Here is a 13,403-nt window from a genome sequence, read left to right on the forward strand (position 1 = left end):
CAGTCAGCAGAAGGAGCCTGAGTCCTCATCTTCTGTTCCATGTACACACATGTTACGGCCCCCAGTCTAGGGTCAGGGACCGCCAGAAAGGTAAGGGATAGGGAAAGGGGAAGACAAGACAACCAGGGAATAAGGGAACGGGAACAAGGGACACAAGAGGTTCTTTTTTTATGGTTTTTTTTATTTTTCACAAACACGTTCACAAACACGAGGTGCAACGAACTTCGGGAGTGACCTATGCCAAAACAACAAACAAAAACAGCTAAACGAACACGTCCCAACTAAGCTAATACCTAAGTGAAAACAAGTAAACAAACGACAAATACTACGCCTGACTCCCTAACCAAAAACACACAATAACCACGATCCGCAAAACCAAAAGGCAATCACTCCTTACGCACCAAAATGAGACAAACAAACAGCCAGTACACAAGGACAAGAAATCACGGTATCCGAGGGGGCGAGCAAAGGAGAATAGTCGAGAGCCGGGCGAGAGATCAAAACCAGTAAAGCAAACAAACCAAAGCGACAGTACCGAGAAGGGGAAAAGCGAAAATCGTAGTCCAGAAAGAAAGCAGTCATACACAATAGTCCAATAATCCAACAATCCAAACAATCCACAAGCAAACAATGAGCAGAGCTCCCGAGGTAACTTGTTGTCCGGCTTTTCACTCCGGGAACCAGGAAGTGACACGTAACGATGGGGCGGGGTCCAGTCGAGGAGGCGGAGCCAAGATGTATCCGGCGAATGTTGACTGAGGCGGGAGGTCCGGAGAGTCGGCTGGGCTCCTCCTAGAACTTACGGCACGTAACACCCCCCCACACAAGAGCGAACCCGGCAGGTGTTCGCAATCACAAATATCAAGAAACCAAGACACCCCACTTGCGGCAAACAAAGATAAAAGTCAAGCACGGGAGAGAGCGTCGGCCACGAGATTAGCAACCCCTTTTTTGTGCTTAATTGCCAGGTTGAAAGACTGAACAATCAGAGCCCAGCGCATAAGGCGCTGGTTTGTGTTACACATTCGATTCAGGAACACTAAAGGATTGTGGTCCGTATAAACGACCACCGGTTGGACGCTGTCACCGAGGTACACCTCAAAATGCTGTAAGGCCAACAAGAGGGCGAGGGCCTCCTTTTCGATAGCGCTATACGCTAATTGGTGCTTCACGAACTTCCTAGAGAAGTAGCATACGGGGTGATCGAGACCGTGGCGATCTTCTTGCAGGTGTTACGTCCCGGTCTAGGGACGGGGCGTAACCAGCGATATGGTTCGGGAAAAGGGGAACAGGGAGTCGGGAAAAGGGGAACAGGGAGTCGGGAGGTAGAGGAGAAGGAGGTGAGGGAATAATCAACACCCAAGGCGATGAAGATGATAACACTGTGTATTTCAGGGGAAGAGGTGAACTTCAGGAGTGACACCGGCCAAAACAATAAACAAAATCCAGTGAATTAACTAACCGCGTACCGACGAACTTCCCTAACCAAAAACAAAAGTGAAACAAAAGACAAACGCTATCCTAACCCTCGCTAATCACAAAACAGGGACAAAAACGCCGTACACGCAGAAAACAAATGGCAGTCACTCCCTACAACCTTTATCCCCATACACACACACATACAAAAAAAGAACATATATATATATAACACAAGCAACCAAAACCAAATCCGAAATCCTAAGAATAGTCGATAATCAGGCAATAGTCAAAACACGGGTAAATCAATCCAAGCCGAGCAACCAAAACCAAATCGAAAACCAAAAATGCGAAAGTCGAAAGCCAAAACGGGTCGTAACAGTAAATCCAAAAATACAATAGCAAAAGGCAAAGCAAATACAAATCACGAGCAAGAGCTGGGAGATGGGGTGTGCAGGCGTCTTTTATAATCCGGGGCTGTAGAGGCGGGAAACGGGAACGAGGCGATGATAACCAGTAGATCCAGTTTTGGCACGGCCAAAGAGAGATGGAAAATGCGGAACCGGAATAAGCAACTTGATGGAATGGGATCTGATGGAGAGATGGACTGGACACACACACACAGACGTAACACCCCCACCCACAAGTGTGGACCCACGCACACAATAACAAAATAAACCACAAAGGGGGTCCACAAATCAATGCGACCTTGACAAAGCATCAGCTACCACATTTTCTGATCCACGCCGATGCACAATAACCAAATTAAAACTCTGCACAATGAGGGACCAACGTAACAAGCGCTGATTGGAGGAGGACATTCGATTTAAAAAAACAAGTGGATTATGGTCAGTATAGACGGTGATCGGGACACTACTCCCACCCAGGTAAACTTCAAAATGTTGGAGGGCCAACAAAAGAGCAAGAGCTTCCTTTTCCACCGTGCTATAATTTAGCTGGTGTTTTACGAATTTCTTTGAGAAATAACTGAGGGGATGATCTAACCCCATGTCGTCTTCTTGTAGAAGCACAGCCCCGGCACCAGTACCGCTGGCATCCACCTCTAGTTTAAACGGTCTGTTAAAGTTAGGGGTCGATAACACCGGAGTACTGCACAGCAACATCTTCACCATGTTAAAAGCCTGTTGACACTCTGGGGACCACACAAAAATTGTGTCCTTCCGTAAGAGGCTAGTCAGAGGTAAAACCACATCCGAGAAATTCTTACAAAACCCCCGATAGTAACCGGCCATACCAAGGAACCGCCTGAGGTCACGCTTGCTCTGAGGAGCATGGAACAAATTTATAGCCTCTACTTTCGCCTTAACAGGTTTAACCATGCCTTGCCCTACAGTCTTTCCCAGATAAGTAACCATACCCTTACCAAATTCACATTTCTCTAGATTCAAGACTAAAGAAGCTTCACGCAACTTCCCAAAAACAACGTCTAGCACACGCATGTGTTCTTCCCAGGTATCGGTATAAACTACGATATCGTCTAAATAGACTTCACAATTAGAGACATGACCCAAGACTTTGTTCATCAGCCGCTGGAACGTAGCAGGTGCATTTTTGAGCCCGAAAGCCATAACGGTATATTGCATAAAGGTGTCCGGAGTTGCAAAAGCAGAAATATCGGAGGCACGCAGAGAAAGAGGAACTTGCCAATAACCCTTTAAAAGATCCAGTTTACTCACATAAGTGGCAGAGCCGATATGATAAATACAATCTTCCATACGGGGGAGTGGAAAAGAATCCGCTTTTGTTACAGCGTTAACCTTTCTATAGTCGGTGCAAAAATGGAACGTGCCATCTGGTTTTGGCACCAAAACACATGGAGAACACCACGGACTAACACTGGGGATGGCTAACCCGTTTTCCTCAAGATAAGCGATTTCTTCACGGAGCACAGCACGCTTCTGGGGATTTACGCGATAAGGATGTTGCTTAACAGGCACCTGACTACCAACATCGATGTCATGACAGAGGACATTCGTACGGGACGGGGACGTAACACAGGAGGACGGCACCGGCGCCTATGCCACTAGCGTCCACCTCCAGCTTGAAGGGGATAGAAAAGTCTGGGGCAGCCAACACAGGGGAACTACTTAATAGCAGTTTCACAGCCTCGAACGCGGCCTGACATATAGGAGACCAAATGAAGCCCGAAAGTGGTGAAGAACTTAATCAAATGCTTGACTATAACCGGGGTTCGCAAACTACGAATAGGGATGGCTTCCGGAAACCGAGTAGCGGTACACATAAGGGTAAACAAATAACAATTCCCTGAGCGAGTCCTTGGTAAGGGGCCTACACAGTCGATGAGAACGTGCTCAAAAGGTTCTCCCATTGCAGGAATCGGACGTAGAGGAGCTGAGGCGATGGTCTGATTTGGCTTGCCCACCACCTGGCAAGCATGACAAGACCTACAATATCTTTTCACATCCGCATTCACTCCAGGCCAAAAAAAGTATGCCAGAAGCCGAGTCAACGTTTTCCTAACCCCTAGATGACCCGAACACGGGTGATCGTGAGCGAGAGATAACACGTACTCCCGATATAACCCGGGGACTACCACCTGAAATAACGTAGCCCACTCGAAAGGTGAGTCCGGAGGGGTCCACTTCCGCATCAGCACTCCGTTGCGATGATAATATGCGGTGAGGTGGTCCTTTAACTCGCCTTTGTCAACAGCGGAAGCACGACAAGCCTCCAAGGAGGGATCATCCCCCTGTGCCGTGATCAGCGCATCAGCAGTGGAGGGAACCTCAGGGGACACAGCAAGTTTCACAGAAATCGGAACGTAAGGATCGATATCAGACGAGGGAGTTGGCAAAGCGGGGTCGGACATAAACGTGTCTGCTAAATCGATGTCTGCAAGCCGGCGCCGCTGAGCCCGAGTAAGTACACAGGCAGGGAACACCGTCGGAAGCTCTACCGCAACATCATTTTCACATACGGCGGGGTCTGGGTTGACCTCAGGAAGAGGCACAAGCCTCCCACCTGCGATGTCGTTCCCTAGTACAAGCGTGACACCGGACACAGGTAACTGTTTTTGTACTGCAACGCGCACATATCCTGAGAAATCAGGGGTTCTCAGGTATACAGTGTGCAGGGGAACCGCGGTCACACAGAGGGCGATACCTTGCACTAATACATCAGTACCACAATACGTAGTCTCATCTAGAGGGAGAATATCGTCAACTAAGAAAGACTGCGCAGCACCCGTATCCCGTAGGATAGTTACAGGATGTTGTACATGGGTTTCTCCGAGCGAGACCGTGCCAGGGAACACAAAGGTCTGAAAGGTGGAGTCAACCGTAAGAGCTGGCGAAACAGCCTGGTCGACACAAGCAGCGAGTTGTACCTTTCGGGTAGCAACCCGAGCGTTCTTCCGCTTCAGAGCGGGACAGACCGAGATAATATGACCCACCTCATGACAATAGTAACATTCCCGTTTCTCCACAGAAGGTGGAGTGGCAGCTGAAGACGAAGGAGGCGTCAGAGGACGGAGACCAAGTCTGCGAGGCATAGGGGTTGGGGTGAACACAGTCTTATGGGTCAGAATAAACTCATCCGCAAGGGTGGCAGCTTCGGACAAAGAAACGGCTTTTTGCTCATTCAAATATACCACCACATGATCAGGGATACAGTTCTTAAATTCTTCTAACAGTAACAACTCCTTAAGTTGGTCGAAATCAGACACACCACATGCAGCACACCACTTATCGAACAGTGAATTTCTTGTTTTTGCATAGGTGATACATCACCTTTATCTACAGCTACAATTTGAAAGAGGATTTAATATTGATATTTCTTAATAAAGGATTAAATATTGAATGGGATGTCCTATTTTTTTTACTGTATATTGAGTGAGCATATATTACTTCTTTTACACAACTTTTCTTAACATTTTTTTACAGTGCATTACTGCATTACTTGTGATGTATTTTGTTATATGAACTGTTAATGTCATTCTGTTTTATTATTGATGGTACAGTGTGTCACTTGTTTGTGAGCCTTGCTGAGAGGAAAGTGACAGAAACCCGTAACCCCACATGTGTACATACGTGGCTTTTTAAACTTTTATTATTCAGAATAAACCCTCCAGTCAGCAGAAGGAGTCTGAGTCCTCATCTTCCGTTCCATATGCACACAATGCAGGGGTGTTAGACACGGGGTAACCCGGAATTGATAGGCGCAATGCAGGGAATAACCCAGGACGGGGAGCCAACCCATAAGAGAACACACACACATTCAGGCCTACATTTTACATACATCTCAGAGATTAATAAAATAAAAGTTTAAAAAGACACGCATGTACAGCACATCTGGGGTTACGGGTTTCTGTCACGTTCCTCTCCTCAGCAAGGCTCCCGACCAACTAACAACAAAGTCATACACTGTGTAGACACATTTTATAAACATCTGAGAGATGAAAAATAAATATCTGATTTAATGCCACTTTGTGTGGCTTTTACAGTGCACTGCTGCATTAATTGTGATGTATTTTGTTTTATGAACTGCTAATGTTATTGTTTTTAATTATTGAGGGTACAGTGTATGACTTTGTTGTTAGTTGGTCGGGAGCCTTGCTGAGGAGAGGAACGTGACAGAAACCCGTAACCCCAGATGTGCTGTACATGCGTGTCTTTTTAAACTTTTATTGTTCAGAATAAACCCTCCAGTCAGCAGAAGGAGCCTGAGTCCTCATCTTCTGTTCCATGTACACACATGTTACGGCCCCCAGTCTAGGGTCAGGGACCGCCAGAAAGGTAAGGGATAGGGAAAGGGGAAGACAAGACAACCAGGGAATAAGGGAACGGGAACAAGGGACACAAGAGGTTCTTTTTTTATGGTTTTTTTTATTTTTCACAAACACGTTCACAAACACGAGGTGCAATGAACTTCGGGAGTGACCTATGCCAAAACAACAAACAAAAACAGCTAAACGAACACGTCCCAACTAAGCTAATACCTAAGTGAAAACAAGTAAACAAACGACAAATACTACGCCTGACTCCCTAACCAAAAACACACAATAACCACGATCCGCAAAACCAAAAGGCAATCACTCCTTACGCACCAAAATGAGACAAACAAACAGCCAGTACACAAGGACAAGAAATCACGGTATCCGAGGGGGCGAGCAAAGGAGAATAGTCGAGAGCCGGGCGAGAGATCAAAACCAGTAAAGCAAACAAACCAAAGCGACAGTACCGAGAAGGGGAAAAGCGAAAATCGTAGTCCAGAAAGAAAGCAGTCATACACAATAGTCCAATAATCCAACAATCCAAACAATCCACAAGCAAACAATGAGCAGAGCTCCCGAGGTAACTTGTTGTCCGGCTTTTCACTCCGGGAACCAGGAAGTGACACGTAACGATGGGGCGGGGTCCAGTCGAGGAGGCGGAGCCAAGATGTATCCGGCGAATGTTGACTGAGGCGGGAGGTCCGGAGAGTCGGCTGGGCTCCTCCTAGAACTTACGGCACGTAACACCCCCCCACACAAGAGCGAACCCGGCAGGTGTTCGCAATCACAAATATCAAGAAACCAAGACACCCCACTTGCGGCAAACAAAGATAAAAGTCAAGCACGGGAGAGAGCGTCGGCCACGAGATTAGCAACCCCTTTTTTGTGCTTAATTGCCAGGTTGAAAGACTGAACAATCAGAGCCCAGCGCATAAGGCGCTGGTTTGTGTTACACATTCGATTCAGGAACACTAAAGGATTGTGGTCCGTATAAACGACCACCGGTTGGACGCTGTCACCGAGGTACACCTCAAAATGCTGTAAGGCCAACAAGAGGGCGAGGGCCTCCTTTTCGATAGCGCTATACGCTAATTGGTGCTTCACGAACTTCCTAGAGAAGTAGCATACGGGGTGATCGAGACCGTGGCGATCTTCTTGCAGGTGTTACGTCCCGGTCTAGGGACGGGGCGTAACCAGCGATATGGTTCGGGAAAAGGGGAACAGGGAGTCGGGAAAAGGGGAACAGGGAGTCGGGAGGTAGAGGAGAAGGAGGTGAGGGAATAATCAACACCCAAGGCGATGAAGATGATAACACTGTGTATTTCAGGGGAAGAGGTGAACTTCAGGAGTGACACCGGCCAAAACAATAAACAAAATCCAGTGAATTAACTAACCGCGTACCGACGAACTTCCCTAACCAAAAACAAAAGTGAAACAAAAGACAAACGCTATCCTAACCCTCGCTAATCACAAAACAGGGACAAAAACGCCGTACACGCAGAAAACAAATGGCAGTCACTCCCTACAACCTTTATCCCCATACACACACACATACAAAAAAAGAACATATATATATATAACACAAGCAACCAAAACCAAATCCGAAATCCTAAGAATAGTCGATAATCAGGCAATAGTCAAAACACGGGTAAATCAATCCAAGCCGAGCAACCAAAACCAAATCGAAAACCAAAAATGCGAAAGTCGAAAGCCAAAACGGGTCGTAACAGTAAATCCAAAAATACAATAGCAAAAGGCAAAGCAAATACAAATCACGAGCAAGAGCTGGGAGATGGGGTGTGCAGGCGTCTTTTATAATCCGGGGCTGTAGAGGCGGGAAACGGGAACGAGGCGATGATAACCAGTAGATCCAGTTTTGGCACGGCCAAAGAGAGATGGAAAATGCGGAACCGGAATAAGCAACTTGATGGAATGGGATCTGATGGAGAGATGGACTGGACACACACACACAGACGTAACACCCCCACCCACAAGTGTGGACCCACGCACACAATAACAAAATAAACCACAAAGGGGGTCCACAAATCAATGCGACCTTGACAAAGCATCAGCTACCACATTTTCTGATCCACGCCGATGCACAATAACCAAATTAAAACTCTGCACAATGAGGGACCAACGTAACAAGCGCTGATTGGAGGAGGACATTCGATTTAAAAAAACAAGTGGATTATGGTCAGTATAGACGGTGATCGGGACACTACTCCCACCCAGGTAAACTTCAAAATGTTGGAGGGCCAACAAAAGAGCAAGAGCTTCCTTTTCCACCGTGCTATAATTTAGCTGGTGTTTTACGAATTTCTTTGAGAAATAACTGAGGGGATGATCTAACCCCATGTCGTCTTCTTGTAGAAGCACAGCCCCGGCACCAGTACCGCTGGCATCCACCTCTAGTTTAAACGGTCTGTTAAAGTTAGGGGTCGATAACACCGGAGTACTGCACAGCAACATCTTCACCATGTTAAAAGCCTGTTGACACTCTGGGGACCACACAAAAATTGTGTCCTTCCGTAAGAGGCTAGTCAGAGGTAAAACCACATCCGAGAAATTCTTACAAAACCCCCGATAGTAACCGGCCATACCAAGGAACCGCCTGAGGTCACGCTTGCTCTGAGGAGCATGGAACAAATTTATAGCCTCTACTTTCGCCTTAACAGGTTTAACCATGCCTTGCCCTACAGTCTTTCCCAGATAAGTAACCATACCCTTACCAAATTCACATTTCTCTAGATTCAAGACTAAAGAAGCTTCACGCAACTTCCCAAAAACAACGTCTAGCACACGCATGTGTTCTTCCCAGGTATCGGTATAAACTACGATATCGTCTAAATAGACTTCACAATTAGAGACATGACCCAAGACTTTGTTCATCAGCCGCTGGAACGTAGCAGGTGCATTTTTGAGCCCGAAAGCCATAACGGTATATTGCATAAAGGTGTCCGGAGTTGCAAAAGCAGAAATATCGGAGGCACGCAGAGAAAGAGGAACTTGCCAATAACCCTTTAAAAGATCCAGTTTACTCACATAAGTGGCAGAGCCGATATGATAAATACAATCTTCCATACGGGGGAGTGGAAAAGAATCCGCTTTTGTTACAGCGTTAACCTTTCTATAGTCGGTGCAAAAATGGAACGTGCCATCTGGTTTTGGCACCAAAACACATGGAGAACACCACGGACTAACACTGGGGATGGCTAACCCGTTTTCCTCAAGATAAGCGATTTCTTCACGGAGCACAGCACGCTTCTGGGGATTTACGCGATAAGGATGTTGCTTAACAGGCACCTGACTACCAACATCGATGTCATGACAGAGGACATTCGTACGGGACGGGGACGTAACACAGGAGGACGGCACCGGCGCCTATGCCACTAGCGTCCACCTCCAGCTTGAAGGGGATAGAAAAGTCTGGGGCAGCCAACACAGGGGAACTACTTAATAGCAGTTTCACAGCCTCGAACGCGGCCTGACATATAGGAGACCAAATGAACTTCGTGCCTTTGCGAAGCAAATGGGTAAGTGGGGAGACAACATCAGAGAAGTTCCGGCAGAAACACCGGTAGTAGCCGGCCATTCCCAGAAACCGCTTCAATTCCCGCGGTGTCTGTGGGACGGGAAATGAGCCTATGGCCTGGACTTTCACGTCCAGGGGCTTGACCTTCCCCTGGCCAACCATCTTCCCGAGATAGCTGACCGTACCTTGACCGAACTCACACTTCTCGAGGTTGAGCACTAGTGAAGCCTTCCGTAACCGGGTGAATACTTGCTCCAGCAACCGAATATACTCCTCCCACGAGTCCGAATAAACAACCACGTCATCCAGATAAGCCTCACAATTAGGGACATCAACAAGAACTTTGTGCATAAGCCTCTGAAAGGTAGCTGGGGCGTTTCGTAACCCGAAGGCCATCACGGTGTACTGAAGGAAGGCGTCCGGGGTAGCAAATGCAGAGACCTCAGAGGCGCGGGGCGTAAGGGGAACCTGCCAATACCCTTTTAACAAGTCTAACTTAGTCACGAATTTCGCAGAACCAATGTGATCAACACAGTCCTCCATACGAGGAAGAGGGTACGCATCCGGTCGAGTCACGGCATTAAGTTTTCGGTAATCTGTGCAGAAACGAAAGGTGCCATCGGGCTTGGGGACAAGTAGGCAAGGTGAAGACCACGGGCTCTTGCTGGGAACAGCGAGACCAGTGTCTAACAGGTAGGTGGTTTCTTGGGACAACAAAGCCCTTTTCCGAGGGTTGACGCGATAGGGATGTTGCTTAATAGGGAGATGATCACCAACATCGATGTCGTGCACAATCACAGGGGTACGCGAGGGAACATCGGCAAAAAGGGACCGGAAACGTTCTATCAAAGACGTAACATCACTCTGGGCGGACCGAGGTAAGTGGCTGAGCCGGGACATAAGGTTTCGCAGAGCCTCAGAGTTGGGGAGACGAGCACAAGGAAGACAATTCCGACCTAGGTGAAAGTCGTCACTCTCTGGAGAATACTGGCTCAGAGACACGATGCCTGCAGGAGTGGGGACCGGAGCAGGGACGGCCGAAGGAGCGGAACCCGAGCGAACAAGGTAGGGTTTTAACATGTTAACATGACATATACGAGATTTCCTCCTGCGATCAGGAGTCTCTAAGACATAGTTAGTGGGACTAAGTTTTTCCCGTATTACATATGGACCCGAGAAACGAGCGCGCAGGGAGGACCCAGGCAATGGCAGAAGGACTAGAACGCGTTCCCCTGGGTGAAAGCACCGGGTCTTTGCAGACTCATCGAAACGGCCCTTCATCTTTTCCTGCGCGATTCCGAGAGACCGGCGAGCAAACTCCCTAACGGCCGACATTCTCTCACATAGGGAGGTGACGAATTTGGACACATTATGCATCGGAGACGACGCATCTGGGGACAACCACTGCTCCTGTACAATTTTTAAGGGACCCCGAGCAGTGTGACCGAAAACTAGCTCAGCAGGACTGAAGCCGGTGGCTTCTTGTACTGCATCACGTATAGCGAATAGGAGAAGGGGCACCCCCTCATCCCACTCCTTCCCTGCGTCCAAACAAAAAATACGCAACATGTTTTTAAATGACTGGTGAAATCGTTCTAACGCCCCCTGGCTCTCAGGGTGATAGGCGCTGGAGACCGTATGGCACACACCCAACTCGCGAACCACCTGAGCAAACAGCTTGGACATAAAATTTGTACCCTGATCTGATTGTACCCGCCTAGGAAGCCCGAAAGTGGTGAAGAACTTAATCAAATGCTTGACTATAACCGGGGTTCGCAAACTACGAATAGGGATGGCTTCCGGAAACCGAGTAGCGGTACACATAAGGGTAAACAAATAACAATTCCCTGAGCGAGTCCTTGGTAAGGGGCCTACACAGTCGATGAGAACGTGCTCAAAAGGTTCTCCCATTGCAGGAATCGGACGTAGAGGAGCTGAGGCGATGGTCTGATTTGGCTTGCCCACCACCTGGCAAGCATGACAAGACCTACAATATCTTTTCACATCCGCATTCACTCCAGGCCAAAAAAAGTATGCCAGAAGCCGAGTCAACGTTTTCCTAACCCCTAGATGACCCGAACACGGGTGATCGTGAGCGAGAGATAACACGTACTCCCGATATAACCCGGGGACTACCACCTGAAATAACGTAGCCCACTCGAAAGGTGAGTCCGGAGGGGTCCACTTCCGCATCAGCACTCCGTTGCGATGATAATATGCGGTGAGGTGGTCCTTTAACTCGCCTTTGTCAACAGCGGAAGCACGACAAGCCTCCAAGGAGGGATCATCCCCCTGTGCCGTGATCAGCGCATCAGCAGTGGAGGGAACCTCAGGGGACACAGCAAGTTTCACAGGAATCGGAACGTAAGGATCGATATCAGACGAGGGAGTTGGCAAAGCGGGGTCGGACATAAACGTGTCTGCTAAATCGATGTCTGCAAGCCGGCGCCGCTGAGCCCGAGTAAGTACACAGGCAGGGAACACCGTCGGAAGCTCTACCGCAACATCATTTTCACATACGGCGGGGTCTGGGTTGACCTCAGGAAGAGGCACAAGCCTCCCACCTGCGATGTCGTTCCCTAGTACAAGCGTGACACCGGACACAGGTAACTGTTTTTGTACTGCAACGCGCACATATCCTGAGAAATCAGGGGTTCTCAGGTATACAGTGTGCAGGGGAACCGCGGTCACACAGAGGGCGATACCTTGCACTAATACATCAGTACCACAATACGTAGTCTCATCTAGAGGGAGAATATCGTCAACTAAGAAAGACTGCGCAGCACCCGTATCCCGTAGGATAGTTACAGGATGTTGTACATGGGTTTCTCCGAGCGAGACCGTGCCAGGGAACACAAAGGTCTGAAAGGTGGAGTCAACCGTAAGAGCTGGCGAAACAGCCTGGTCGACACAAGCAGCGAGTTGTACCTTTCGGGTAGCAACCCGAGCGTTCTTCCGCTTCAGAGCGGGACAGACCGAGATAATATGACCCACCTCATGACAATAGTAACATTCCCGTTTCTCCACAGAAGGTGGAGTGGCAGCTGAAGACGAAGGAGGCGTCAGAGGACGGAGACCAAGTCTGCGAGGCATAGGGGTTGGGGTGAACACAGTCTTATGGGTCAGAATAAACTCATCCGCAAGGGTGGCAGCTTCGGACAAAGAAACGGCTTTTTGCTCATTCAAATATACCACCACATGATCAGGGATACAGTTCTTAAATTCTTCTAACAGTAACAACTCCTTAAGTTGGTCGAAATCAGACACACCACATGCAGCACACCACTTATCGAACAGCACAGTTTTTTCACGGGCAAACTCAACGTAGGTTTGGCTGGCGGATTTACTCAGGGACCTAAAGTTCTGCCGGTATGCCTCAGGAACTAGCTCATAAGCCTTCAATATGGTGGCCTTCACGATCTCATAATCGAGACTCTGATCTAACGCTAGAGCCGAACACACTTCCTGTGCTTTTCCCACTAACTTGCATTGCAAAAGCAACGACCAAAGATGCTTGGGCCAGTCCAAAGTCATAGCGATATGCTCAAAAATAGAGAAATAGGCGTCTACCTCATTCTCTCGGAAAATAGGAACAAGCCCAATATCAATATGGCGACTAACATCAAATCCAGGTTGTCGAATTTCAACGCTGCGGGGAGCTGGCGAACTCACAGGAGAACACGGACGAGGGCGAGGAGC

This window comes from Paramormyrops kingsleyae, chromosome 10 (genome assembly GCF_048594095.1).
Source record: "Paramormyrops kingsleyae isolate MSU_618 chromosome 10, PKINGS_0.4, whole genome shotgun sequence".
Classification (NCBI taxonomy): Eukaryota; Metazoa; Chordata; class Actinopteri; order Osteoglossiformes; family Mormyridae; genus Paramormyrops; species Paramormyrops kingsleyae.